Source organism: Manis pentadactyla, chromosome 5 (genome assembly GCF_030020395.1).
Source record: "Manis pentadactyla isolate mManPen7 chromosome 5, mManPen7.hap1, whole genome shotgun sequence".
NCBI lineage: Eukaryota > Metazoa > Chordata > Mammalia > Pholidota > Manidae > Manis > Manis pentadactyla.
This window is the reverse complement of record NC_080023.1, coordinates 134,315,897-134,343,405: the sequence shown is the minus strand read 5'-3', so window position 1 is coordinate 134,343,405 and position 27,509 is coordinate 134,315,897. Positions and strand designations below refer to the sequence as shown.

Genomic DNA, 27,509 nt, shown 5'->3' with positions numbered 1-27,509 from the left:
CTCTCTCTCTGGCTCTCATCTCTGGCTCTCTCTCTGCCTCGCAGCCTTTTTCTGTTGAGCCACAGACTGCAATTTCCACAATGCAATGAACATGGTTGCCACCAGCCCTGGAACCTCACATACTTAGCACCCACCAAAAGAGGGCCTAACCTTTGGTTGAAGTTTTAAAAGTCCATGGGGGACTAGAGACATGCAATGATCGACTCAGTAGTAGCCAAGAAGTGGGCCACCATGATGGGTGGTAGGGGAGGGATTGTTCCTCAAAGTGGGCAGACCCAACCATAGATGTCCCCTCCATGTTGACTTCCAGCTTTAAATGTTTGAGTGAGACAGATGGAAAGCACACGAAGCTCATGTTCTCCTGTGTTCTCTCTCTCCCAACCTGGAAGGTCTGCTTGACTCCAGCTCAAATCCCATCCAAGCTTGGGGGAACATTCAGGTCAGCCTCTGCTGTGACCTCCTGGAGTTACTCTAACTTTTGATAACTTCCTCTATGATTAAGGGTAATGCTAGCTGCTGTAAAAAATAGGCCAGTGTACCACAGTGGGTTACACAAAACAATTTATTTTCTGGCTCACTTAATGTCCAATATGTGTATATGAAGTGGAGGTTGCCTTCCGTGTGTTAATTCAGGGATCTCAATTCTCCTTCCATATTGTGGCTCCACCTTTCCGTACCTCAGAGTCCTCTGCATTCTGCCAGGAAGATGGGAAAAGAGAGAAAGAGGAAGACAAACCCACTTCATAACTACATCACCTCTATTCACATTTCCATTGGTAGGAACTAGTCACCTGACCTTTCCAGAATGCAAGGGATGATGGGAAATGTAGTTTCTGACTGGACAACTGCTTCCCAACCATAACCTTACACTGTGTAAGGAAGAACATACATTTTGGTGGACTGTTGGCCATCGTGCCACCTCTCCTCCTGCCCATGCAATCAGCCACCCACAAATGAGTGCCTTATTATCCTATACTTCCTGTCTGCTAATCTCAATGTCCACAACACCTGGAGTCCTTGTCTTCGTCACTCAGGGACCCGGCAGACTAATAGATTAATGAAAGATGGTCAAACTCAGTCAATAGTATTTGAAACCAAATTGGCATGCTATGGTCTGCAAACCAGCTGCCTACTTTGTTAAATCAGTTTTATTGGAACCAGGACAGGGACTAGGGGGAAGTGAATGAGGCAAGGTTAGGCAAGTGCAGGATTGGATCTTGTCTTCATTTAAAATGTTGACATGTTGTTCATCCCGGATTTTTTTTTTTTTGCTTTACTTTTGAATTTTGAAAAATGCTACATTAAAATGTTATTTATCCCCTATGAAAGAGCCATGGATATACAATGGGGAAATGACAGCCTTTTCAACAACTTGTGTTGGCAAAATTGGACAACTACATGTAAGAGAATGAAAATGGATTATTGTCTAACTCCATACACAAAAGTAAACTTGAAATGGATCAAAGACCTGAATGTAAACCATGAAACCATAAAACTCTTAGAAGAAAACACAGGCAAAAATCTCTTGAATATAAACATGAGCAACTTTTTCCTGAATGCATCTCCTTAGGCAAGGGAAACAAAATAAAAAATGAACAAATGGGACTACATCATTCTAAAAGGCTTCTGTACAGCAAAGGACACCATCAGCAGAACAAAAAGGCATCCTACAGTATGGGAGAATAGATTTGTAAATGTCATATCTGACAAGGGGTTAACATCCAAAATATATAAAGAACTCACCCCAAAAGCAAATAACCTGATTAAAAAATGGGCAGAGGATATGAACAGACACTACTCCAAAGAAGAAATTCAGATGGCCAACAGGCACATGAAAAGATGCTCCACATCGCTAGTCATCAGAAATGCAAATTAAAACCACTATGAGATATCACCTCACTCCGGTAAGGATGGCCACCATCCAAAAGACAAACAACAACAAATGTTGGCAAGGATGTGGAGAAAGGGGAACACTTGTACTCTGCTGGTGGGAATGTAAATTAGTTCAACCATTGTGGAAAGCAGTATGGAGGTTCCTCAAAAAACTCGAAATAGAAATACCATTTGACCCAGGACTTCCACTTCTAGGAATTTACCCTAAGAATGCAGCAGCCCAGTTTGAAAAAGACAGATGTACCCCTATGTTTATCACAGCACTATTTATAATAGCCAAGAAATGGAAGCAACCTAAGTGTCCATCAGTAGATGAATGGATAAATAAGAGGTGGTACATATACACAATGGAATATTATTCAGCCATAAGAAGAAAACAAATCCTACCATTTGCAACAACATGGATGGAGCTAAAGGGTTTTATGCTCAGTGAAATAAGCCAGGCGGAGAGAGACAAATACCAAATGATTTCACTCATATGTGGAGTATAAGAATAAAGAAGAAACTGAAGAACAAAACAGCAGCAGACTCACAGAACCTAAGAATGGACTAACAGTTACCAATGGGAAAGGGAGACTAGGGAGGAGGGTGGGAGGGGAGGAAGAAGGGAATAAGGGGCATTATGATTAGCACACATAACGTGGGGTGGGGGGGCACGGGGAAGGCAGTATAACACAGAGAAGACAAGTGGTGACTATAGCATCTTACTATGCTGATGGAGAGTGACTGTAATGGGGTATGTGGGGGCGACTTGATAAGGGGGCGAATCTAGTAACCACAATGTTGCTCATGTGATTGTATATTAATGATACCAAAAAAATGTTATTTATCCTGATTCCTGAGTATCATGGTATCCCTTAAGTGTTACCTGAAGGGAAGGCAAGTGGGTCACTTGCTCCCTGCCCTGGTCCTTCCCACTCTGAAGAGCCCATACTCTGAGAATGTGCCCAGCCCCATGAGAAGGGCAGGGAGAGGAGGGGGGGCTCCTGTCACTGTGCCCTGGAGAAGAATCCTGGAGAGGAACACTGTGCACTGTACACCACAGGCCTCTTCTGTGTGAGTGCACAGCATGGGCAGGGGGTGGAAAGGTCCCAGTTAGTCCTGGGGGCTGCTCTCCTCCCACCAAAGCTCCTGCTGCCTCTGAAGTCAGCCCAGGGACCTCGCTTACCTCATTTCCTTGCCCCCAAGGAAATGATTTTGAGTCCTGCAAGCTTTTCAGACTGAAGCCAAATCTCAACAATTAGGTAGAGCAACACAACTGTCACCTGTTTGAAGCTGTAGATTCTTCCCCAGAGCTATTTGGTTTCACTTCCCAGACCCCTGGCTTCATTCCTTTTTGCTCTGAAGATGATTTTCCCTTTACTCTGTCTCTGTCTCTGTCTATCTCCCTCCTTCTCCCACTTCTAAGCAACCCCCTCACCCATCATGGTGTTGGCACCTCCAGCCCCTCTGGCTTTGGGGAAGGTGCTGGGAAGAAGGAGGAAGAGAGGGGACTGCGGTGTCTAGACTCCAGCAGTTTCTTTGAAAGTCATGGTATGAGGGGAGGTGGTTGCTTCCTTTAAAATAAAAATGGGATGTTTCCCAACCAAGTCAGGTACCTTGCACTCCACCACATGAGGAGGACCTAGTCCCCCAGAAAACCATGTTATCCCTCTCCCAAGAAAACACCATGCTCTATGAATTAATGGAGCTGACGACCACATGCATTCACCCCATGGCCCCGCAGTTCCCTCCCAGATGCTGAAGAGTAAAACAATGGACATGTTCAGGAAGGTTCAGAGTGTCATGAGTCACAATTACCCAAAACCGGAAACTACCCGCATGTCCATAATCAGTAAAATGGATAAAGAAATTGGATCAATAATAACCATAATAAATAAACCATTAGATAAATAAATGGCATACAATAGAATACTCTACAGCAATGAGAATAAACTATCTACAATATACACATAAACATCATATTGAGCCAAAGAATCTAAACACAAAGGGATGATTCAACATACATAAAGTGCAGAAAGGCAGAGTGAATCTCTGTGATGGTGGCACCTCATGGGGTACAAGCTGGAGGGACATGCGGGGCTCATACTGCAGGGGTTCTTGTGAAAATGTGGCAAGTTGTATGCTTATGCCACATGCTTATTTCTATATAACTCATATTGAAATAAGTCAAAAGCAAAAAAAGTGTCTGTCTCACCTTCCAGTTGGCCTCTTGGACTTTATGAGTGGTGGGGGGACATTGGGAGGGGAAAAGGAAAGGTGCCTCTCAAGTCTCCTGAATGCCTCCCTGTGTGGGGATAGCCCTCGAAGCTGGACCACCTCCCACCCCAGAGTAGCTAAGCAGGGCCAGCCACATGGGCTGGGACACCACTCCTGCCCCCAGGACTCAATTCCCAGCCTCCAGTGTAGCTGAGGCACACACTCAGCCAGAGCTCGGTGCAGCCTATTCGATGCTGGCTGGCAAGCCCTGCCTCTCCAGGGAAGAGCACATGAGCCCTCTTGAAGCAGGGCTGAGACAGGGTTGGCTGTCACCAGCCTGCCAGGGCCACCATGCTCCAAGGTCACCAGCACTCTTCACACTAGCAGCTTGGCCCCCTGTGGCCACACTGTGTTCCTCCAGCCTCCAGAGAGGCCAGTAGCTGTGGAGCAGCTTTCATGGACACAGCTGGCAAATGTTCATTGAGTACCTACACTGTGCCAAGCACTTTACTAGACACCAACAACCCTTCCTGTGCTCATGACAATGATGATTAAAAAGCAAATGCAAAAATAAACAAGGCTATTACCAGTTATGACAATAAAATGGGCTGGTGGAGAGCAGAGCCACCAACCCTAATATCCATGGGCCCCAGACAAGAGTTCAAGAGGAGATCACGGGCCTAAAGCCAGCCCCCATCTCTCCCACTCTGTGCTGTCCTGCTTCTGAAGGAGTCTTCACTGGTGTGAACAACCAAGTGCACCCACACTTTCCAACCCCTGCTCTCCATGGTGATGCACCTACATTGTGATCTGCGCACAGGAAGACAAATCCAGCAGGGCTGGGCCATCTGAGTAGAGGTGTATACAGCCTGGGCTCTGGGTGAAGTGCCCCCTCATCAATTTGGCCTCTTCTACTCCTTGCCTTTGGGGAGGGGCAGAGATGAGGAAGGGTAAGAGCGGGGCTCAGGGCCAAATCCCTGTGCACCTGGTTCTAATGGCAGAACTGATCATATTAACTGGGGTAGGCGCTGCCTGGAGGGAGGAGGTGCCACATGGGTGCCACTGTGCAAAGACCTGGGTTGAGCATCACAGGAGGAGGCAGGATGGAGTATACAGAAGGTCAGCCAGTGTGCCTGGAGCAGAGGAACCAAACAGTTCATAGAGAAGTGAGGGTTTTATTCTCAGGGCCATGGGGACTCATTGGAGGAATTGTTATTTCTTGTTTTGAGGTACTACTGATACATGGTGAAATGCACCAATCTTAAGTGTACAGATCCATACATTTTATATATGCATATGCCTGTGAAACCACCATCTGAGCAAGACCTAGAACATTTCCAATGCCCTGAAGAGCTCCCTTGTGCCCCATCCCAGTCAAAACCCCCCCCCAAAGGCAACCACTATTCTGACATATGTCACCAAAGATTTGCTTTGCCTGTTTTTGACCTTGAAATAAATGGAACCATATGGCCTTCAGCTCATTGACATCTGTCTTCTTTCACTCAACATTCCATCTGTGAGATTCACCTATTTTGCCACAAATAGTGGCAGGTCATACTTTTTCGTTACTGTGTAGTATTTCTCCATGTGAATGTACCATAATGTTTATCCATTCTGTGTAGATGGACAGTAGGTTGTTTCCAACTGGGGGCTATTATAAATGAAGCAGCTGTGATCTCTCAATGCTCATGGGTATCCATCCTGGGTGCATGTCCAGGTAGGAAATGCTGAGCCATAGAGTAGGTCTGTGTTGACCTTAATAGATCCTGCCAAAGAGTTTTTCAAAGTAGTTTGAGAGTTTGATGGAAGGTTTCAAATGGGAGTCTGGTACAGCCTGATGTATTTATACGAAAGGTCAGGTCAGCTGCTTTGTGGAGAAGAGCTCTATGGGGTCATTGTGAAGGTGAGGAGACCAGTTAGGAGGTGGTGGAGTGGTCCAGGTAAGCAGTGATGAGGCACAAGTGTGGCTGGCAGCAATGAGAATGAAGAAAATGCCATCCCACTTAGGTTGAGCTGATTGCCCAAAGCCACAGGGCAGAGCAGAGAATCAGTCCTGGAACGTAGAGATTAACCTAGCCCAGTAATCGTCCCCATGAGCCTTTCTTGTCCTCTCTCCCAAACTCTTTGGACTGTGGGTTCTGCAGCCCCAAGGGCTAACAAAGCTGGTATTGGAAGCCTCAGAGAGAAAGCAGACCTGCTAAGAACAAGCAAACAGCTGGCTTTCCTTTCCCACCTAGAAGTCACTAAATCATGCTGATTTTTCATACTTATTTATGGCCCCCACACAACTCCCCAGATACCCATGTCCTTGAGACCCCAGTGGCAAACACCCAAGATTTCTCAAGCCTCGTCCACGCTCTGCCCCAGGAGCACAGTCTGTAGGCTGTGAAAGGAGGGCCCTCCCGGTCCCACCTACCTGGCACCTCAGGCAGCAAGTGGTTGCTGTTAGCTGCATCCATGCCTGGCCAGCATGGAGGTGGGGCATGGCAGGCTTCCTCCACCCATAAAAATCAGAGCATCTGGAAATCCAACAACACACAGGCTTCCCATTGGGACCAATCAAAGTAGGTCTCCCATCTGGACACAGGCTAACTGGAAATGAACCACCATCTCACTCACTGTGCAGAGGTGATGGTTGTCTTCATGGCTGCGGATCCTCCAGGGGTGTCCACACTATAAAATGCAGTGTCATCAGGACTCTTTGAGATAAAGACAGAATCCATTCCCAAATGGTACAAAGAGCAACACAACAAATTCCCTGATTTATGTACCTGAGAAGTCTAGACATAATGGCTTCAGGAATAGCAGGCTCCAGGTGCTCAAAAACACAGGGCTCCTACTCTCTTCAGTTTTCATCTCTGCTTTTCTCTCTGTTGGCTACACTAGCCAGCTAGTTCTCTCCATGTGATAGAAAATATGGCCACCAATAGAAGGAGCATATATCCTACCTGCATGTTAATCTCAGAAAAAGAGAGGGCCTCTTTATCAATGTAGTTCCCGGGGTTGGCTCTCCTGACACCTGGGTCAGGTGTTCAACTTGAACCAATCGCTGTGGTCAAGAGCTTCAATATGCTGATTGTCCTGGAGGGAGAGGGTGCACAGAAAGAGAAGAAAGGGGTCCCCAAAGGAAACTGGGTGCTATTTACAAAGGGGAAGTAGATGATGGACAGCACAAACAGAGATTTTTTTAGTTGTATCTGGTTGCCTCAAACTCCTATGCTTTCCTCTTAAGAAAGGTGCTAATAAACTCATTCCAGGCAGCCTGGAAAGTGATGGAGGCAAGCACAACTAATTAAATAAATGAACAAACACACACTGGACCGAACATTTACTGGTCACAAGATTGTAAACTGCAAGAGCTTAGCCCAGGGCCTAACTCATAGCAGTAGATCAAGGGTGGCAATGCCTGGCATCACCAAGAGATGGCTGTTCTCCTTCCTGCTGGTCCCAGACTGGCTTCAGAATCCTTCTCAACACAGCATTCTAGATCAAACTAATCACCACCCTTTTCAATTGCATCACCTCCTCTCAAAGCCACCCCAGTTCCCCACTACTGCTCAACAAAAGTGCGGTGACATGAAGCAGAGCTCCCCCGTGCTGGGCACACGCGAGCAAGTCAGTTTGTTAAAGGAAGGCAGTCCACTGCGTCCTTCCCTTTCCTGTCAATCTTCCCCTTGGCCTAAGCTCTGATAAGTGTTGACAGCAATCTGTTTCTAGAGAGTATCCACAGACCTTTAACAGGTAGCTCCATATCTCTGGCCGTCCCAAAACAGCCCTTAGAGCAGTGGTGTGCTGGCACACATCTAACAACCAGCTCTCCAGAAGAAAAGGCCCCCCATTGTAGCATTTGCCAATTTCCATGGTATAAATACTTGTGCTGGAGCCAATTTCAAGCTTTCAAATTGATGTTTCTGAAAATAGAATTGGGAAGAGATGTGCATAGTCAGCTCCTGAGAACTGACAGGCCCTGGCTTTGGCACCCCATAGCCTTAGAGTACGTTGTGTCTCCCATGTGATTCTAGAACCACATCAGAGTATTCTTTGAGGCTAAGTTTCTCCAACAGGCATTCAAGAACATTTGCTTACAATCCCATACAGAAGGCTGAATTCTCTTTTAGAAGTTAGAGCCACTTCCAAAGTCAAAGTTGACATCACTTTAGGCTCTGGAGTGAACTGGGCAGGGAAGCATGTTAACTGACTTCACTTGCAAAATCTACTCTGAGGGCTTGTATACCTTCAGCACATCAGTTCTGCTCTTGCTCTGTGATGTTCACATTTAATCTACTTACAGACAAAAATAATAAGTTAAAGTTTTTTCCCCAAAAATTGATTATAGAAAATGTTTAACATTTTTTACAATACAAAAGTAGTGTATGACCATTGTGACCCAGCTTCAAGTATCATCAATTCATGACTTATTGCATCCACACCTGACCCAATCTCCACCTCCTAGATTATTTTGAAACAAATCCCAAACATCCTGTCATTCATCTCCAAAGATTTTAGTAAAAAGCAATACCATTTTAATCTGAAAAACTCATTCAAACTGAGGTGTAAGTAACTGAGCTGGTCTAAATCTCAGCCCTCTCTGACCTAGTGGAATTTTTAACTGGCCATAAGCTGGAGACTGGTATGCAGAAGTATAAGAATGAGCAATGGCATCTCACACTCTTATCTCCTGCAGGGAAGTGGGGAGGTGAGACTTTTGGGGGGCTATTGATGGGATGTGAATTACAGCCTGTGAACAACTACCTCCCACTGCTTGCCAGGCCATGCTGGTTACTACTCCCCATCAGAGGCTTGCAAAAAAGGATATTTGAGTTCAATTCAAAGAATGCTCCAATTTTGTTCCAGTCCCTAAGTTTCAAATATATAGATCTTGTTCCAATTCAGATTGATTCATTAGGATTTTTTGAAGTGGAGTTGGAGGTAGGCAGATGGATAACCCCAAGACATCTTGGAGCTGTGGGAGAACCACCAGCTACTTGGAGCTCTCTGAGTCTTCAGACCTGAATGCATGGGCGGGTGTCCGGGCCTGGATGCGTGGGAGGCAGTCCCCAGGAGGGAGGGCGTGTGGTCCTGCACCCCACCCAGCAGGGGTGGCCACCTGGGCATCCACAAACTGTATTCAAGAGGTCAACTTGTTTTGTGTGGCTCTTGTAGCATTTCTTTAGAAGATGTGGGCAGCATTTACCAATACTGATCAGTTGGGAGGTTTTCCATAAAAACCCCTTGGAGGCCCATCCAGCAGCTTTTCTTCCCACCTCATGCAGGGCAGGCTGGGGACTGAACCTCCCCCTCTCCCCAGGGGCCTTCACCCAGTGACAGAAGGATGTGAGCGGAAATAAACAAGCCAGCTTCCTGGCCCTCATGTGGGCAACTCTGCAACCCCAGGTGGCCTGAGGCCCACTTTTAGCTGCCCATTGATACCCTGACTGGGCTTCTTTCCCATCTTCCCTACTTCCCCACTCTCCTCCATGTGCTTCCAACAAGCGCCTCCCAGATCATCTGCTGGCTCTAGGTCCTTGTCTGATCTGGGAGAATTCAACCCAAGACACATTCCACCGACTCGTGAGCCCATTCCTCCCAGTTATTAGCCTCTCCCCTGGCTGGGAATGCTCCTTTGGAGCACAGAGCGCAGCTGTAAAAGAGTCGTTGTGCAAGGGCAGCTGGCCCCAGAGATCAAAGAGGCCTCTGCATTCGGGAAAATATTGGGTCAAATAGCAAGTCATTTAGAAAAGCTCTCAAGCACAGCATTTCCTGAGCTCTGCAATTACAGCCTCTTTCTATGCTTGCTTTAAATGCCCTTGCAAACAGCTATTTACTCTCTGGCCTGGGGCACCACTAAAGGGCTCATTCTAAATATATCAGACAAACTCACAACCCTCAGGCTGCTCAGTGCATATTTGTGAGAGTCGCTGAGCCTGTGGTTGAGAGCCTCCACATAAAGCCCAGCCACGGTGTGCGTTTCAGTCACTGCAGTTCTCTACTCCACCTTCCCCTTCTGCCCACCCTCTGGAGAAGCCACAAGGAATTTATACAGGAAAGAAATAACAGCAGAGTGTTGAGATTCATTGTTAGTCTGGCTCCCAGAGCAAGAGCATCACAGAGTTTAACACACACCTGGAGCTTAAAATTTGCACCAAGAAATATTTGTCAAATAAATTCTGAAGGCACGCAAGTGGCTTACTTTTTCTTCTTTCTCTTCCTTCCTTTCTCTCTCCCTCCCTCCCTCCTTCCCTCCCTTCTTTCTTCCAGCACAAAGTATAAACAATGCCACTGCTTGTGAGAGGCAAAAACTGGAAGCGGCCTTTGTGTCCAGGGGTCTGGGAGGGTTAATTCCATTATGCGTGCTCCTCCTAATGGAATAAGCAGTGGCCTTTCCAGAGGGAGAGCTTTATGCTTTGAGCTGAACGTACCTCTAAGACATATTGTTACGTGAAAGAAAAGCAAGCAAAAAATGCTTCTAAATGCATGAAATACCTCTGGAAGGATAAACAAGAAATGGCCATCAGGGTTGCCTCTGGGGAGAAGTAGAACATAGGGGGTAGAGGTGAGAAAGACACTTCACCTTACATGATATATATAACACAACACCAATAAAAACGAAGAGAAAGGAGCTGTTTTCTAGTCTGAATCCACTAACCATGGTGTGTGGTCTCATGATGGGTTTCAGAATCCCATGTGCGCTCCCTGACCAGTGCCTGGCTCAGAGCAAATAGCCCATAGGCCTCTCTGAATAAAGCCAGTGTGGCCCTATATGTGGTCCCCACCTCTCTAAACCAGACTGCCAACTTTGCCTCCTCTAGGCAAAAACAATGACCATGAGAAGAAAGTGTTCTAAGTACAAGCCATTCTTCATTCCTTAACTTCATTCCTTTAAGACCTATTGAGCACCTACTGTGCCAGGCAGTGTCCTCGTCTCTGGGAATACAACAGAACAAGACAGTTAAGGGTCCCTGCTCCCGGGGCTTGCATTCTAGCTGGGAAGTGGGGGGCACAGGATTGACAAGTTAAATAGGTCACGGAGGCAGTATGGTAAGTGGTGGTGAGAGTCAGGCAGGCAGAAGAGCAGTAAAGTGACTAGGAAGGGGGTAGGAGGAAGATTGCAATATTAGGGTTGCCAGAGACATCCTCATTGAGAAGGTTGAGGCCTGAGAAGGTGAGGGAGTGGGCTCAGAGCTTTCTGGGGGTAAAGCCAGAGGGACCAAAACCCCACTACAGTCCACAGGGACCAACCCCCTCCTTCATTTGTGTCAGGGTCTGGGTGCCCCGGAGTCTCTAGGACTCAGAGACACCTGGTTCCATGCCAGTGTTCAGAGTCTGGTGGAGCCAGAAGCAAGAGGAGCAGAGGGCTGGGTGCTCACTCACAGTCCCTGGACAGAGATGCCCCACGGGGCCCAACCTCTGCCCCCACTCAGTTTGGAGAAAACAAGCCCCAGTAGCCAAAGCAAAAGTAAATACTCCCAGGATTCTTCATCCTAAATATCCCCGTACATGGACTCTCCCAGCATGGGGGACAGTCCCCAGATCACTCTTCCTGCAAAATGACCCACTGGGGGACGTGAGGAGGGGCTCTGGAGATTCACCAAAGTTAGCTGGGGGAGCATCTGGGCCCAATGACAGACTAGCGCCCTGAAGGCACGTACCCGCCCATCTGAGGGAGTGCCTTCAAAGCATGCCCACTTCCCACTGCACCTAAAACCTTTCCCTTTGTCCAAGGATGAGGGGAGGTAGGAGATGTCTTCCCAAAAATGCCTCCTGGAAACTACTCCTCGGCCGCCCAGCAGAAAGGAGCACTTAGGTTGCTGTGAGCCACTCAAGGAGCGTGCGGCAAGCCCTGGTCCTAACAGCCGCAAACTGGAGCTACCCGGCTTCCACCAGCAGGAGGCTGTGTGAACAATGGGCGTGCGTCCACACTCAGGACACAGCACGGTAAGGACAAGAATGAACTTCCACAACACACAGCAGCGTGGACGGGGCCCAGATATGCAATGTTGAGCAAAGAGCGCACATTGGAGGGAGTGTCGGGGATGCTCTGGGAGCTAGCAGAGTCCCACATCTCTATCTAGGCCACACAGCCACACACACATGTAAACATCCAGCAAGCTGCCCACTTACAAGTCTGCCCTTTACTGTCTGTAAGCTATGTGCCAGTACAGAAGTCAACAAAATGAAAAGTAAAAACGTAAAAATAAAGGCTGGAAAAGGGGAAGAGGTAGCCAGGAGCTGCTAGCTTTTCTTGTCCTATTAGGGGTTCCTGAAAAGCCTTGAAGTGAGGGTCTTTTTCCCTCCACCCCCTGCACTCTCCCCACCCAAGCCACTGTCACTTCCAGCCCCACTGGGTTCCCCAATTGTCCCTCTTGCACTCAACCCCACATACAACCCACAGTTTACACAACCATCAGAGAGCAAATGTGACCTACTTAGAAATGGGTTCTATAGGGAGAGGGAGATGGGGTGTAGGGGTGATGCAGGGTCTTTTCAAAACACGAATCTGGGCAGGCCACTCCTGTAGTTGACTCTCTTCAGCGACTTGCTAAAGGGTAAAATCCTAATTCCTTAATATGGTTTACAGGCCTTTCCAGACCTCAGCCCCATCTCCCACCAAGCCCTCCCTCCTTCCCCATCTCCCTCTGCCCTGCAGAACCCAGTTCAGGTCCCTAAGTAGGTCACATGCCCCTTTCACCTGCCGAGGGTGGTTCTCTTCCCTGTGCACCCACAACCTGCATGGCCACCCCTCTCTCTCCCAGTCCATTCTCCAGCTATCAGTTTTCCCGTCTCTCCCTCTGAGGAGCTTTCCCTGACCCCTCCTGGGTCATAGCATTCATTGCTCAGTGGTACAGCCTGCTTAGGTATCTTTATCTCCTGCCACATGAAGCCTCAGGAGTGCGAACACCTGCCTGGAAGGGCGGCTGTGAGGGTCCATGACATACATGGGATGTGCCCAGTGAGTGCCGGGCACTCCATGCATGTTAGTCTCCCTTCCCTGGAGCTGGGGAAGAAGGACTGGGGGTGCAGAGACTGGCTCCCTCCTGGGTCCTAGAAGGGCCCCTGGGCTGGGGTTGGGGCCAGGCAGACTCTAGGCCAATGGGCTAGAACTCTCCCTCTCTCCCGGTTCTCATCCACTCTGGATGACAGCGCCCTTTCCCTATCCAGGGAGGAGAGGAAAGGCCTAGGATGAGTGTTTGGGAAGAGCTTTGGGAGGATTCCCTATTTCATTCTTCACAACTGTGCTTGAAGTTCCCAGGAGACCTTTTCAGTGGTGGCCACTGGCCTTCAGCCTGTCCTTCTCCCCCGCCACTGTACCAAATGCTGGTTCTGCCTCCTACCTGCGGCCCATTCTGTCAGGAGAAATGACTGTGGTCATAAGATTCCTCCTGGGGATTTAGCAAAAGGCTGCCTCCTGGGTGAGTTCCAGAGACAGCCCCTTCCTCTGACGTGCATACTACCCCCATCCACTCCCACGCTGTCCAGTATGGCAGCCACTGGCCAAGCATGGTGATCAAGCACTGGAAATACAGCCAGTCCATCTCATGAGTGCTGTCAGCACAGAGTGCACACTGATGTCAAGTAAAAAAGATAAATATCTCATGAATCATGTGTTAAATCGACTACATGTTGAAATGATAATATGTTTATAGATTAGAATAAATAAAATATTAAAATTAATCTCACCTTGTTATAAGTTGAATTGTGTCCCCCAAAAAGCTGTATTGGAGTCCTAACTTCCAGTACTTTAGAATGGGACCTTGTTTGGAAATAAGGTTGTATTTCCTCATTTGGAAATAGGATTGCAGAAGTGATTAGTTAAGATGAGGTCATCCTGGGGTGGGTGGGCCCCCAATCTGATGTGACTGGTGTGTCCTTATAAGAAAAGGAAACAAAGACACACAACAAAGGCAGAGATTGGAGTGATGTGTCTACAAGCCAAGAAATGCCAAGGGTTGCTGGCAACCACCAGAAGCTGGATGCGGTGAGGAAGGACCCTCCCCTATAGGTATCAGAGGGAGCAGGGCCCCGCTGACACCTTCATCTTAGACTTCTAGCCCCCAGAAGTGTGAGACAACACATTTTTGTTTTTTAATCCCCCAAGTTTGTGATACTTTATTACAACAGCCCTAGGAAACTAATACATCTCTTTTTCTTTTTACTTATTTGAATGTGTTTCCAAGGATCTTGTGAAGTAAGCGTGCTATTATTTCCACTCTCCAGATGATGAAACCTGAGATTGAGAGAGGCCAATGAATGTGTGTAAAGTTGACAGAATGAAAGACACAAACATCAGACACATGTTTCAGACCTCAATGCTCCTTCCATTGCTGATTGGAGATATTTGTCCATCCCACACTGTATACTGAGCACCAACAGTCTGCCAGGCACTGGTCTAGGCACTCAAGATAGATTAAGGAACGAGACAAGGATCCTAGCCTTGTGAAGCTTAAGTCATAGCAGAAAAGACAGACCTTAAATAATAAACATAATGAATAATACATTATTGATTGCATTAGAGTTAAATGTTATGTGGAAATAAACAGGACCCAGTGAGGGGGTAGGAGGGCAGTGCGAGGGGGTCAATTCACAGTGCTGAATAGAGGGTGAGCATCAGCCTCATGAGTGTGTAAGATTTCAGCTAAGATGTGAAGGATCTCAGGAATTAAACCCTGCTGATATCTGCAGGAAGCATATCCCATCCCAGGGAACAGCCAGTGCAAAATGAAAGCATGAGGACTTAAGACATAATCAAGGGAAGTAAGGAGCCTTCCAGGTGGGTATAGACGCTTGTTGGAATTGCTGATTCTGTTTTTCCATTTGAATGTTCTCTTCATACCTCTCCTGAGCCTTGACGGCAAGACCCTTCCTGAAGAAGAGTCCCAGAAGGCTCCTCTGGGGTTGTTTCGCACCAGTAGATGGCTCCGCCATGTGAAAGCCTCTCCACTACAGGCAAGGTCCAGGGGCCACACCCAGCCAGGCTTCCTGGGTGAGAACTAAGCCTGTACACAAGGAGGTCACATGTCCACCCACCAGGAGCCGTCCAGGGCAACACTGGGTCCACCAACTCTGGGAGATCTGGGTGGACATGTGGAAGACACCCCCTACCCCACCTGTATGGAGTTAAATAGGCTGCTATTCTTGAGTCTTGAGGAGATCTGGGCACAGGGTGGGAGCCAGAGAGAGGGACCATTTTACTTACCTGAATGGCCTGGAAGTATAATGACACTTGTGTCACTGTCAGCAGTGAGGTGAAAATAAGTGCAGATCCTTTGTTTAAGGTGGCCCCAGCCCCAAGGACATGCGGCATGGTGTGGGGGGTATTTTTGGAAGCTATCCCAAGAAGAGAAGCCAGAGGTCAAGTTAAAAGTCTCTCCTTTCAGGTCAGTGTGTGAGTCTGATAGCCCTCAGGCTTTTGTGAGCATGTTACTTGTGGATGTTAAATTGTATGGTGTCACAGTTAATTACTTAGTCCAGTAAAGACACCATCACTCTTATGAAATACCAACATTGTGTGTTAATCACATTCCCCAGCCAAGGCAAAGACAGAAACCCAGCAGTGAGAGGCTCCGCCGTGCTGGGTGTTCCTGATGTCCCCACACATCTCATTAGAGTGGTGGGGTGGCAGCCGCATAAAAAAATTGCGATTTCTCCACTTGTTCTGGCCAGAAGTGGCAGGCCAAGAGGCAGTTGATATTTTAGGCAATCAGAGAAGCCAAAAGAAAACTCTCTACCCACCCCGTGGCCCATGGCCTCCATGCTGTTTGCTAGTCTCTTCTGTCCTTTTTTCCATCTAGCATTGCTCAACAGGATGGTGGCTGTGGAGGGAAGCCCTCCTCTTGTCTGGGGACAGAGAAAAGGGAATAGAGTGAGGGGGTAGCCCAGGGTTAGGAGATAGGAACCTCAACCTCTCGCCATTCCGTACCATCCCCTATGGGTATCTGTTCTAATTCAATCACCATTTTTCAGATGGGGAAATAGAGACCTGCCCAGAGGGGGCCAGATCCCACGGTTGTGCCTAGGTCAAGACAGCAGACCTCTAAATGCATGTCCTCCTTCTGCCCACACTGCCTCACTCGCTGAGGTCCAATGGAACAATGGAAAACAACTTCCAGGAAAATAAAACCCATGTAGACTTGAAAACTTGAGAAAGGATTGAGGACAGACAGGCTCATCCATAAGCATCTCATGTGGGAGTCTTCAAACTGCATTCCAGGAGCACATGGACTCCTCGTGGGGGCTTCCGGTGCTGTGACCTTGGGCTCTTGTTCCCCACTCCACCCCACCACCCCTGACCACACCAGATCTCACTTCTCCTTTGGTCTATAGTTTAAGTTCCCACATTGGATTTCACTTAAAGAATTCATTATGTGAAAAACAAACTTGGGATAGATGAACAAACTGTGGTACAGCCCATCAATGGAATAGTAATTGGCATTGCAGAGGAATGGGTTTGTAACCCACCAGTGATACAGATGGACTTGAAATGCATTATGCTGGAAGAAAGAGTGCATACTGTATGATTCCATTTCTGCGACATTCTAGAAAAGATAAACGGTGGGACCAGATAGCAGGTCAGTGAGTGCCAGGAGCAGGGGTGGGAGGGACTGAGTACAAAGGGCTGCAGGCTTTGGGTTCCATGGGCACGCTCTGCATCCTGAGAGTAGTGGTGGTCACATGACAATATGCATTTGTCACAACTCCCAGGCCTATACAGTACAAGGGGTAAATTTTCCTGTACCTAAGTTATATCTCAATAAACCTGACTTAACTAAGAAAAAGCTTGGAGATCAAGAAAAAGCTTGGAGATCACTGCCAGAGAAACCTTTCCTTCTAAGGAGGGGGTGTCCCCCTCTGAGAGGCTTTTACATGCTAGGCAATCAGCTAGTTGTTTTAGCACATTTATTAAAACTCAAATTTTCATATATATAATCCTCACGATAATTCTATGAAGAAGCTGAAATTTAACAGGCTAGTTGTGTCAGATTGCATTTTCCAGAGCAGCAAGAGATAATGTAAAAAATAAATAAAATAATAAAATGCTGTGTTTTAACCCCCTGGGTTTGGGGGGTGATTTGCAGCAGATCATTGGAACACCAGGTAAGCAGTTTGAGGCGGCTCCACGGCCAGCACTTGCGCCCTGCATTCCAGGTCAGCCCACCCTTCTGCTCTGTCTTGTTCCAAATAAGGAAGACCCAAGCCTCCAGATAAAGCCATAGAGAGGAATCTAAAGGCACCACTTTCTGGACCAGCTCTTCTCTGAGAACCAGGTGCCCAAGTGGTGCCTGGAACATAGTAGGTGCTCGATAAATGTTTGGCAAACAGAGAAACTGGTTCTACGCCTATTCTAGGAGCTGACAGAACAGTGAACAAGATGCAATTCCTGCTCACATCTAGACTGCTCTTTAGGGAGGAGATAGCAATAGTATGATGATTTTAGACACTAAGTGCCAGGAAGAAAAAGAACAGGGCTGTGTAATCAGGAGGGACTGGCTGTGGTGTGGAGGTCAAGGATGCCATCTCGAGCAGGTGACATTTGAACCTGAAGGGTAAAAAGATGCCAGCTTTGGGCAGTGAGAGGAAGGAATGGCCAAATGAAACAGCTGAAACACATACACACAACTTTAAAAATAGAAAAGAAAGACTCAGGCTAGAAGAAGCTTCACTTATTCTAGAGAAGGACAAATAAAATGAAAAATAAATGATAGCATGGAATTGAGGACTGGCATTTGGTTAGGAGTTCAGCTTGCCACTAAGTCCCTTGTGCAGCCTTGAAGCTGTCATTTTCTCTTTCTTGGCCTCTGTTCTTAAGTGGGGAGTTTGGATAAAATCAGGGGTATGACAGAGCCAGCGGGCACCGCCTGTCAGAGTAGACTGTGGACCTCTTTTCCGAAGTCCACATTCAGTGACGTCATATTGGTAGGTTGAAATGGGCCATTAAAGGAGTATTTACACCATTAAAATTGGCAAATGCTGCAAATCAGGACTGATCATTTTGTTTTGCTTTGTTTTGAGAGCTGGTTGTTAAGTATTTATCAGCACACCACTGGGGCTCACAACCACATGTGCCCTGGGTGTTCAGAACAGAAGCTGGTCTACATACATGCTTCTCAAACTCTTTTCCTGAAGTTTCCTAGTGGCAGAGGAGAGCTTATACATCACCCCAGAGGGCTGGGATCTCAGCATCTTGGGAGAATTTTCCTTAAAATCTCCTATTGTCATTTTTAATTCATAATTTTACATTCTATACCTTAGTGTATCTGTGCTACTAGTTTTCTCACACATTCAGAAAAGTAAATTTTTATTTTCCTAACTTCAGAAAGATGCATGTTGTTAATTCTGTGGGTTTTTTAAATCACACACATACACACATGCTCCTGCATGGCTAAGTTTGCCCTGTGGTCAAGGTTGGCATTATTCAGTCTCTCCAGGTATAAGGCCTTCCTCTATCCATCTCTCTCTCCATCCCTTTTCTCTTTCCCTTCCAAGCCCAATGTCTTCCCTGACTTGGACTTGGTCTTGGACACTGGAGGGAGTAAACCAGCCCTGTGAGCCCAAGTGTGAGTGTATGTGTGCCCTGGGGCTCAGAACAGAAGCTGGCAAGGATCTGCTCTTGACAGAGGTGCCCAGGCCTGGCCGGCAGTCATGCCCACACTCTCAGGAGAGAGCAGCTGCCTGGCTCCTTGCAGGTGGTCCCCCAGATGCCAACAGCAGCCATGGGTTATTTCCCTGCATTCAGAAAGGGACGAGAACTTCCCTCTCCTCCTCCTCTGGAAGTGCGTGGGCTTACTCATCACCCTTGGGCTAGGTCTGGGAGATCTGCTCTCTGCGTCCCAGACTCCAGGCTGCCGCAGCTTCCTGACTGACCTTGGACGGATGGTTGTTTTGTCTGTCCTCTTTTTCCACCATCAGCTGCCACTCATCTCACTGCTGGGGATGGATGGCTGGACGGATGTGTGAGGCAGCCTCGGAAAACAGACAATAGTGCCAAACACAGAGCTGGCAAATAGGTTGTGCTGCCATCCCATTGAGAGAGGAGCAGAGACCCAGCCTCCTTGGATGCCAGCGTCTGGAGTGCTAAACCGACTCATGGAAAATTCCAGAAGAAATATACAAAGCAACACCATCCCCCAAAGGAGACTAGGGAACTCTGCAGAGGGGAGAAGCCAGAGCGTGATGGGAGTTGGGGCAGGAGTGGGGGGCAGGGGCAGACTCCACCATGCCACCAAATTGGCACCAAAGACATCAGTGGCCCTTCATTGCTAATTCTGTGGCTGCTCTTCATAACCCACCCCTTAGTCTCGTTTGGACCAATTCTTCACTCTCTCTTTCTTAAACCTCTCTACTCTCCTGTCTTACTTGGGGTTCGTCCAAAGCAGGATGCATGACAAGGACTTGCATGCAGGTTGTTTATGTGGGAGGTGGTTCCCTGGAAGCAGGAGTGGGATGCAGGGAAAGTGAGGCATGGGAAGTATATGTGTTTTTGGACTATTGTTGCAGACAGCCGGGGCCCCGTTCTGCCCAGGCCCTCCAAGGAACTGCCTAAACACACATGAGAATTGCCTTTGCAAAGCACCAAAGGCAGGAGCACTTAGCTGGAGTCTTGGCCCCCTCTAGCTGAGGGTCACTTTCCAGGGGTGTTAACTCCCTGAGGCAGGAAAACAGAGGGCAAGGTAGGTGCTGGAGGTGGGGAGCCAAAAATTCAGCTTGCTCTGGAGCTGTCCACGCTGCAGCCACAGTCAGCGAAAGATGCAGGTATGCCACGGGAACACCAGCAAGTCTCCTAGACGTGGCCTCTGTGACGGCTCACCCCCGTGGTTCTCCTGCCCCATGACCACGCCTTTTCACCTGTTTCCAGGCTCCTCCTCACTGTGCCCCACTCCTGGGCCCCCTAATCCACCGTGCTCCTCACTGATGCCCAGCCTCTTGCCGGCCCCCTCCCCATCCATCACGTGTCCCCAATGTTGCACTAAGCACATTATGTTAACACTTCTCTGTTTATGTTTCTTCCTCCTCCAAGAACTTTTTAAAGGCAAGGAGAGGACTTCTTCTGGTGGCCTGCTGCTCAACAGTGTTGGGCAACTCAAGAAAGTGTAGCTCCTCTCCCCTTCCCCATAAGAAGCCCACCATGGCAATGTTATGGAATCTGTTTTCCCAGTCCTTAAGATCTAACACAAAGGCTACTTGCCAGTTTCTATTTTCCTTGCTTTCTGGAGAAAGCAGGCCCTGGAAGTCTGGGAACTGCCACCCTTCTCCTAGAGTGCCAACCTGACAGTTGGAATATTATCTGCCCAACCAGGATACTGCCTCCAAAAGTCATCTAATCCAGCTCTACCCACCTCACCACCCCCAGCCTCCATATCCCTTCCCTGTTTCATGATGCTTGGGGAACATGCAATTGTATGTGCAATTGGGATCATCCAGATATTTGCTGGTTTTACTGTCACCCTGCCAGGGCCAAGCTGACGTGTGGCCAGGGAGTCAGGACATGTGGGTACTAACTTCACAAAGCAGCCACGTCCTTAACATTTAATGACTTCTTTTAAAAACCTGCTCTAGGTCTTGCTTTTCCCCCTAGTCTCGTTTTTTCCACCCACCCCACCCCATGAATGAGAACATACACCCTTGCTTCCTTGCTGTCATCCAGTGAGATGCTCTACCTTCTCGCGGATCACTTAACATGGTGCTGGGCATTTTATTGGGCCTCAAAGAATGTTTATTGAATGAACAGCACGTGCACCATATACGTGTGAACACACCACATACAGCCTCATGGATACTGCAGTTCTCAGTCTTGGCTGCACTTTGGAATCCTCTGAGAAGCTTAAAGAGTATTTAAGCCAGGTCCTCCCCATTAAATGCTGATTTGATTGGTCTGGGTGGGGACCCAGGTTTTGGGTGTTTAAGAATTCCCAAAGTAACTCCGTGTGTGTGCAACAGTGGCTCTCAGGATCACTTGGAAGGTGCACTGAAGGCAGGTTTCTGGGCCCTGCCTAGAGTTTCCCACTCAGCAGTTCTGCTGTGGGACTCCGGAACTGGCACTCCATGCAGCAGGTAGAGGAAACAGGGTAATGTCTTCCAGGGCAGAGTACAGAGGGGCAGGAATAAGGAGGGATCCAGGGAGATGATGAGAAGGTGGTGTCTGAAGCAAAGCACAAGGGCCCAGGCAGAAGGCAGAGTACATGGAAATGGAGTTGGGTGGGGAAGTGAGTGGCAGATCCCACAGGGATTTGAGAAGCAGGTAAGGATAAGCACCTGACTTTGCTGAGATGAGGCAGAAAGTGGAGCCGAGGCCCCCTTTGCCCTTGCTCTTTGGGTCTCCTGAGGGCTGGAGTCGGGTAGGTCAACCACACCATGTTTCTCTGGACAAGCCTCCCTGCCTCCTCTCTGTCCCACCACCCTCCTCTGCTCAGCAGCCAGAGTGACCCTTCAGGACATCAGCCAGGCTCTGTCACTCTCCTTGCTTAAATCCACCCGAGAGTTTCCCTGGAATAAAGTTCAAACTCCATCTGCAGTTGGCCAAGGCCTTCTGAGGAGGTCACGCCAGTCCAATATGGAGTGGGCCGGGTGCCACTGGCAGAGGGGCTACATACAGGGCCCTGAGGATGTGCCACAGGCAGTGCCTCCCACTGAGCATGTTGGAGATGGGAGGCCCATTCTGGGGGACATGAAGCTTTCTCATGGGCCACTTTAGTTCCAGGGCTCCCCAAAGGCCTTGCTGAAACTTCCTAGAACTCTGTGGAGTCTAGGACAATCTCCCTCAGCCCCCCTCCCTGGGGTCAGACTTAGAAAATCCCTCAGGAATTTTAGCCAGGCTTCTCCCTGATTACCTGAGGAGCTGGCTCCTCTAGTCCACAAGCTTAGATAGGTGCAAAGGAAGTAAGTCCCGCTACTCTATCAAGTGCTTTCTGCCCTTTCTTCACATGGAGGGGACCCATGGTCTTAGGGCAGCTATCCTATGCCTAAGATCTGTGACAAGCAGTTTATTAAGGATGCATTCCCAGGGAGAACTCGTAAGGCATGGAAAGAGTAGTATGGGGAAGAGGAGGCAGCCAGGCAGGTGCTGGCCCACCACGGCACCCTAGTGATCTCACAAGAATCCAGCTAGGCCACGTCAGAGAAGCTTGATCCACAGCTTAGCTGTGCGTGGTAGGCAGAGCAATACCCCAAAGATGTCCCCATCCTGGTCCCTGGAACCTGTGACTATGCCACCTTAGGTGGCAGAAAGGCTTTGCAGATGGAATTAAGTTAAGGATCTAGAGATGGTGACATTACCCTGGATTATCTGGTTGGCGGGATGTAATCACAGGATCTGGGTGAGAGGGAAAAAGTGGTGGGGCAATGGAAGCGGGGGCCATGGGGTGTGGTTTCTGGCCCGGCCACGAGCCCAGGAATTCAGGCGGCCTTCAGAATCTGGAAAAGGCAAGGAGGGAGATTCTCCCCTGCAGCCTCTGGAAGGAGTGTGGGCCAGCAGCCCCTTGTTTTTAGCACAGAAAAACCCATTTCAGTCTTCTGGCCTCCAGAGCTGTGAGAGAATAAATCTGTATTGTTTAAGCCACCAAGTCTGTGATGGATTAGAGCAGCAACAGGGATCTGACACCCTGAATGCCAGTCCTGCTGGGGAGCTGAGGGACTGGGAAGAGCTCCAGGCTGTCCCCTGGCCTCCCTGTCTCCCTGCTGTCCCCAACCTGGGCCATCGGTGGGGGTTTCCCCCACCTCCAGGGAGCTGAGGAAGGATGAGTCTCCCAGCTTCCTGGCCTGTCCCCAAGCTTCAGCCGGGCTCTTCAGCAAAAGGGCATGTTGTAGTCATCTGGCTTCTGTTGCGTGGTGCCTCCTTTTTGCTGTGCGGCATAAGGACCTGGGGAGCTGGCATCTTTGGCTTACTATTCTTTTCACTGTCTATGTGAGTAATGAACTGCCTGAATCTTAAAGTGGCATGTTGTGTATTCATCAGCAGACACAGCCGGGGCTTGGTATTGGCCTGTCCTGTATGTGTGCAAGCTTGACAGTCCCAACCAAGTCCCACAGGTTGCTGGGGGCAGAATTATACCTGGAGGAAAGGAGCTGGGCTTTGTCCTCTGCCACCAGTCACTGGCTACAGGCTGCCCTCAGGGAGACTCAGATCCAGCCAGTGTGAGCACGGAGGCCCAGTGCCAAAGGGCAGCTCCCCAGGGCCACAGGTGAACATTAGCAACGAAGCACACAAAAGCTGGAAAAGGGATCCCAGTAGGCCAGGGAGGAAGAGAAGAGACGAGAGTGTGGAGGCTGCTACACCTACCAAGAATCACAGAAGGCTCATCACAGCATTCACTGCTGGGGAGATGTATTCTGAGGCCCCACGCCAAAATGGATTTGGAAGCCCATCCCACATGCCCACGGAGCACTGCCCAGCGCCCAGCTCCTGGGCAGGAACCAAGGGTGCAAGTCAACATGACTGCCACGTCCAGGCGGCAGCAGTGGTTGTCCACAGACCAGGAATTGGTGGTTGTTTCCTTCAGGCAACAATACAAGTGCCCAAGCCTGCACTTTTCATGCCAAACTACTCGTGGAAGCCAGTGGGCAGTCAGCTACCCAGGGTTCTTGGAGCACAGAGCTGCAGAAGCTGACTCAGCCCCCAACCCAGACACCAGGCCAGCCTGACCGGGTAGCCCTTCAGTGATGGCCCAGAGAGGAAGCCTCTGCACCCTCGTCTGGACACACCTGTTCCTTTCATTTGCTCCCATCTGCCACCTGTCTCCATCCACCGCACACCTAAGACTTCCGCTCTTGTATTTTCCCACTGGCTGTCTCCTCTCTGCTGACTTAGAGATGCCAGAGACCCACAGGCCCCTGGAGCATTGCTCAGACACACAGGACCTTCAGGGACAAAGAGGGGTTTCACTCATGACCAGGAAAAAAGATCGGAGTGAAGGAAACAGGTGTAAGTCAGAGGGTGGCAAACATTCTCGATAATGGACCTGGTGGTGAGTATCTCAGGCTTTGCAGGCCGCACAGTCCCTATCACAACTACCCATCTTTGCTGCTGCAGCTCAAAGGCGGCCACTGACCCGATGTAAGCCATGGGCCTGGCTGTGTCTAAGGGAAATTTTTATCACATAAACAGGCAAGGACCTGGATTCAGCCTGCAGGCATAATTTGTCAACCCCTGGTTGACAAGAATCCAAACTCACAGAATCCAACAAGTCAAAATTAGAAGGAACTCTAGAAATTCCTTAGTCCAGGGATGGGAAATGGGTTTCAACCCTCCTGCTGCTCTGACTGCTCAGTAGTGGCTGCCTGGATCACTGTGCTGGAAGGACTGAGGCCAACACATAGCTCAGAGGGAAAGGGCCGTAGCTGACTAGCGCCCCGTGCCATGGGTGTGGGGGTATGACAGCGCCAGGGACTCATATCAGCCATTTAATTAATCAAATGCCCTCATTTTCTGTATGAATCGCTAGATTCCAGAGAAGTTAAATGAGTCTCCCAGGGCCACACAGCCATGGCTCAGGAGTTGTTTGCCAACTGGCTTCTTCTTGTTACTCTGAAGCAAATTGGAAAGTTATATTTATTCCATTGCATCATCGCCACATCTAAGCCAAAGAATTCCCCATGGCCCCTTCATGCCAACTTTACCAACTTGGGCCCTTGAGTGCAAAGTGACAGAGCCCTGGACCCCATCTTGTCCTTGATATGTGAGAATTGACATTTGGGGAACTTTCACACCGATAAAAACATCCTATTTCTGATGTCAGAAAAATTAGGAGCACTGTCTGCCAGACCTTGTTCATGGTGGGGCATGAAGTGGCCCCCATGATCAGCCGTGGTTTCCCTTTGCCCCCAGAAATGCCCCCCAGGCACCCGGTCACTGCCTGGGGGACCCTGGAGAGCTGGGCCGACCTGGAGCCCGTGTCAGCATTCTGAAGCCTCAGGCTCTGGTGTTTCTCACTGCGGATCTACTTTCTAAGATGCAAAACTGACAGATACTTTATTAATGCCAGTTAATAAGCAATTCGCAAAACAGGATACAGGTTGAACTTTTGAAAGAATCTTTTTAAAGATTCCTCTTTTGAGACACTTGCTCTTTGAACACTTGTTCTTGGACCGTTCCTGCTCAGAACCCAGCTCCATGCTGTGAGAAGCCCATACCCCCCAGACAGGCCATGGGAAGGGGTACCAGGGGACAGCCCAGCTGGAGCAGATGTGAGCCACTGGACCGAGGAGAGTCATCCGCAGGGGACACTTTCTGAGGCATCTACCATCGCCTGGGCCTGAGGACACCATCTGCCTCAGCTCCATCCATGTTCTGAGTCCTGCCCCACTCCCATCCCCAGCCGCCCCTGTGGGAAGCCTGACAGCCTGGGGAAGAAGGATGGTGACAGGAACAAGGGATCACTTCTGTCTGGGGAGAAGCTGACTATCAGGTGTCCCCTTTGGGTTGAAACAGGTATTTGCTCTATTTTCCATTTTTCTATAAATGTTACTAGTTTTTGTACAGTGTGTTATAATTAACAGAATTCCTGATCCTTCTCGGTCCCTTTGGATAAGGCTGGAAGGCAAATATGATCGATAGTCCATTTTGCTGCAGAGGGACCCAAAGGCTCAGAGAGGTTATATGACTTTGCCCAGATGCCACAGCCAGTAAGTAGAGGAATTTGGAATTAAATCTAGGGGCCTTGACAGGGTTTGTTTTTCTCCTATACCACACTGCGTCTCTGTTTTGTAGGGTGGGGGAAATGGAGGTGTAATTGGAAATGCTGTTCACCACTCAATATCTAGTCTCCATTTCTGGCTTGATAACAGAACCTGATTTTACTCAGGAAAGGACTGTATCCAGCTAAATCTACATTTTCCAGTCTCTCTTGTAGAGAGATGTGGATGTGTGACAGTGAGATATAAGCCTTAGTGCTGGTGGGGCTTCCAAGAAACATGCTTCAAAGGCATCTGTCTCAATTGAGAGAAATACTTTTTTGGCCTTTCCTCCTTCCTCCAGCCTGCAGTTCATGCAATGGCTGGAGCTCTGTTAGTCATGCTGGGCCATGAGGACACTCTCAGGGGTGAAGCTACTTACTGCAGACGATGGAGCAGAAAGGCGTAACAAGGTTGGGTTCTGCCTTGGATTGCCTACCTCTAAACTTCTTAATAAGTGAAAGAATAAGCACTTGGGGATTTGAGTCACTATTTTTCAGGTCTCTGTTATAGTCAATTACAATTTCAAATTCATAAAATTTATGTAATTGAAATAAAAGAGTTGTTGATGTAAAGCACTGAGACTGTGGGGTTGTTTCTTGTGTAGCATCATGACAAAAGTAACTGACCAATACAAGCTACCTGAAGATCACGCTTTACCCCCTCCTCTCCCTCATGCCTCACATCCCCAAGCCCTGAATATTCCTCAAAGTTCCCACATGCTCTCCAACATCTCTACTTCTGCCTTAGCTCAGGGCTCACTTCTCTGGGTCACAGTGGCTTCCCAGTGGCCTTCCTGCCTTTAGGCTGGCCTACCTAGGTGCATTTTCTCTAGATGAGGGTGAGTTTCTGAAGTGCAGTCAGATCACAGTCCTCCTTCACACGGATTTTAGTTAAGGGCTTCCATACATGTATGCCATTCCTTTTCCTGGGACCACTCTCCACCCTGAACATAACTCACTTTCAGCTTCCCTCAGATTTTCCCCCCAACTCTCCACACCCAGTCTCAGCATCTTGCTGGGCGCTGCCCTACCCAGCACCCTCATCCTAACCCCCTTTAGGACATTATTGAAATTACCTGTGTCTTGTCCAACTCCCCCATAAACTGTGAGCAACCTGAGGGCAGGGCCTGAAGACATTTTTCCAGAATAAACTACATGTCCAGCCCAAAGGCCTGAGCCACCCTTAGCAAAGGAGACGATCGAACATTGCCTCATTCTGGAGGAGGGGCTGGCTCTCAGAGGCAGGTGGCTCAGCTCTGCCTAGACGCAGTGGGTCTGACTAGAAAACCAGAGGCCGGAGGGGAAAGAATGCCAGGGAGTGAGAAAAGCAGAGTCAGGAGGGGGAAAGAGGGAAAGAAAGAGAGAGGAGAGAGGTGAGAAGAAAAACAGGGAGAAGGCAGAGCTGGGGCTCACGGGCCAGGGAGGCTAGGAAAATGGGAAAGGAGTCAGGCACATAAAGATGGGGGTCAGGGGGGATTCAGGAGGGGAAGAACCCAGGCAGGGGCCAAGCCTGTTTCCTGGTCAGTCTCCCTCCGCTCACCTCTCTCCACTCCCCAGCAGAACTGGCTCAGGCCATGTGTGCAGTTGGCTCAGGACTCCAATTCACATGCCAGAAACATAAACCAGAGGGTGGGAGAGGTGTGGGGCCCAGATGGGGTGAGCCAGACTGTCCAGCACACAGGATGCAGGGCCATGACGCCCCTGTGCAGCCACCGCAGAGGCAGGCCAAGAAATCTAGACATGGACGGCAGGAGG

The 27,509-nt window shown here is 48.9% G+C and overlaps 1 long non-coding RNA gene across 1 annotated transcript; it reads right to left on the bottom strand.

The window, feature by feature from the left end:
- Window positions 1-15,311: 15,311 nt before the first annotated feature.
- Window positions 15,312-27,415, bottom strand: LOC118915851 (uncharacterized). Its single transcript, XR_008998080.1, has 3 exons — window positions 27,295-27,415; window positions 15,823-15,927; window positions 15,312-15,417 (listed from the first exon to the last, which is right to left on the bottom strand). It is a non-coding gene; the product is annotated as an uncharacterized LOC118915851 (long non-coding RNA).
- Between the last annotated feature and the right edge of the window lie 94 nt (window positions 27,416-27,509).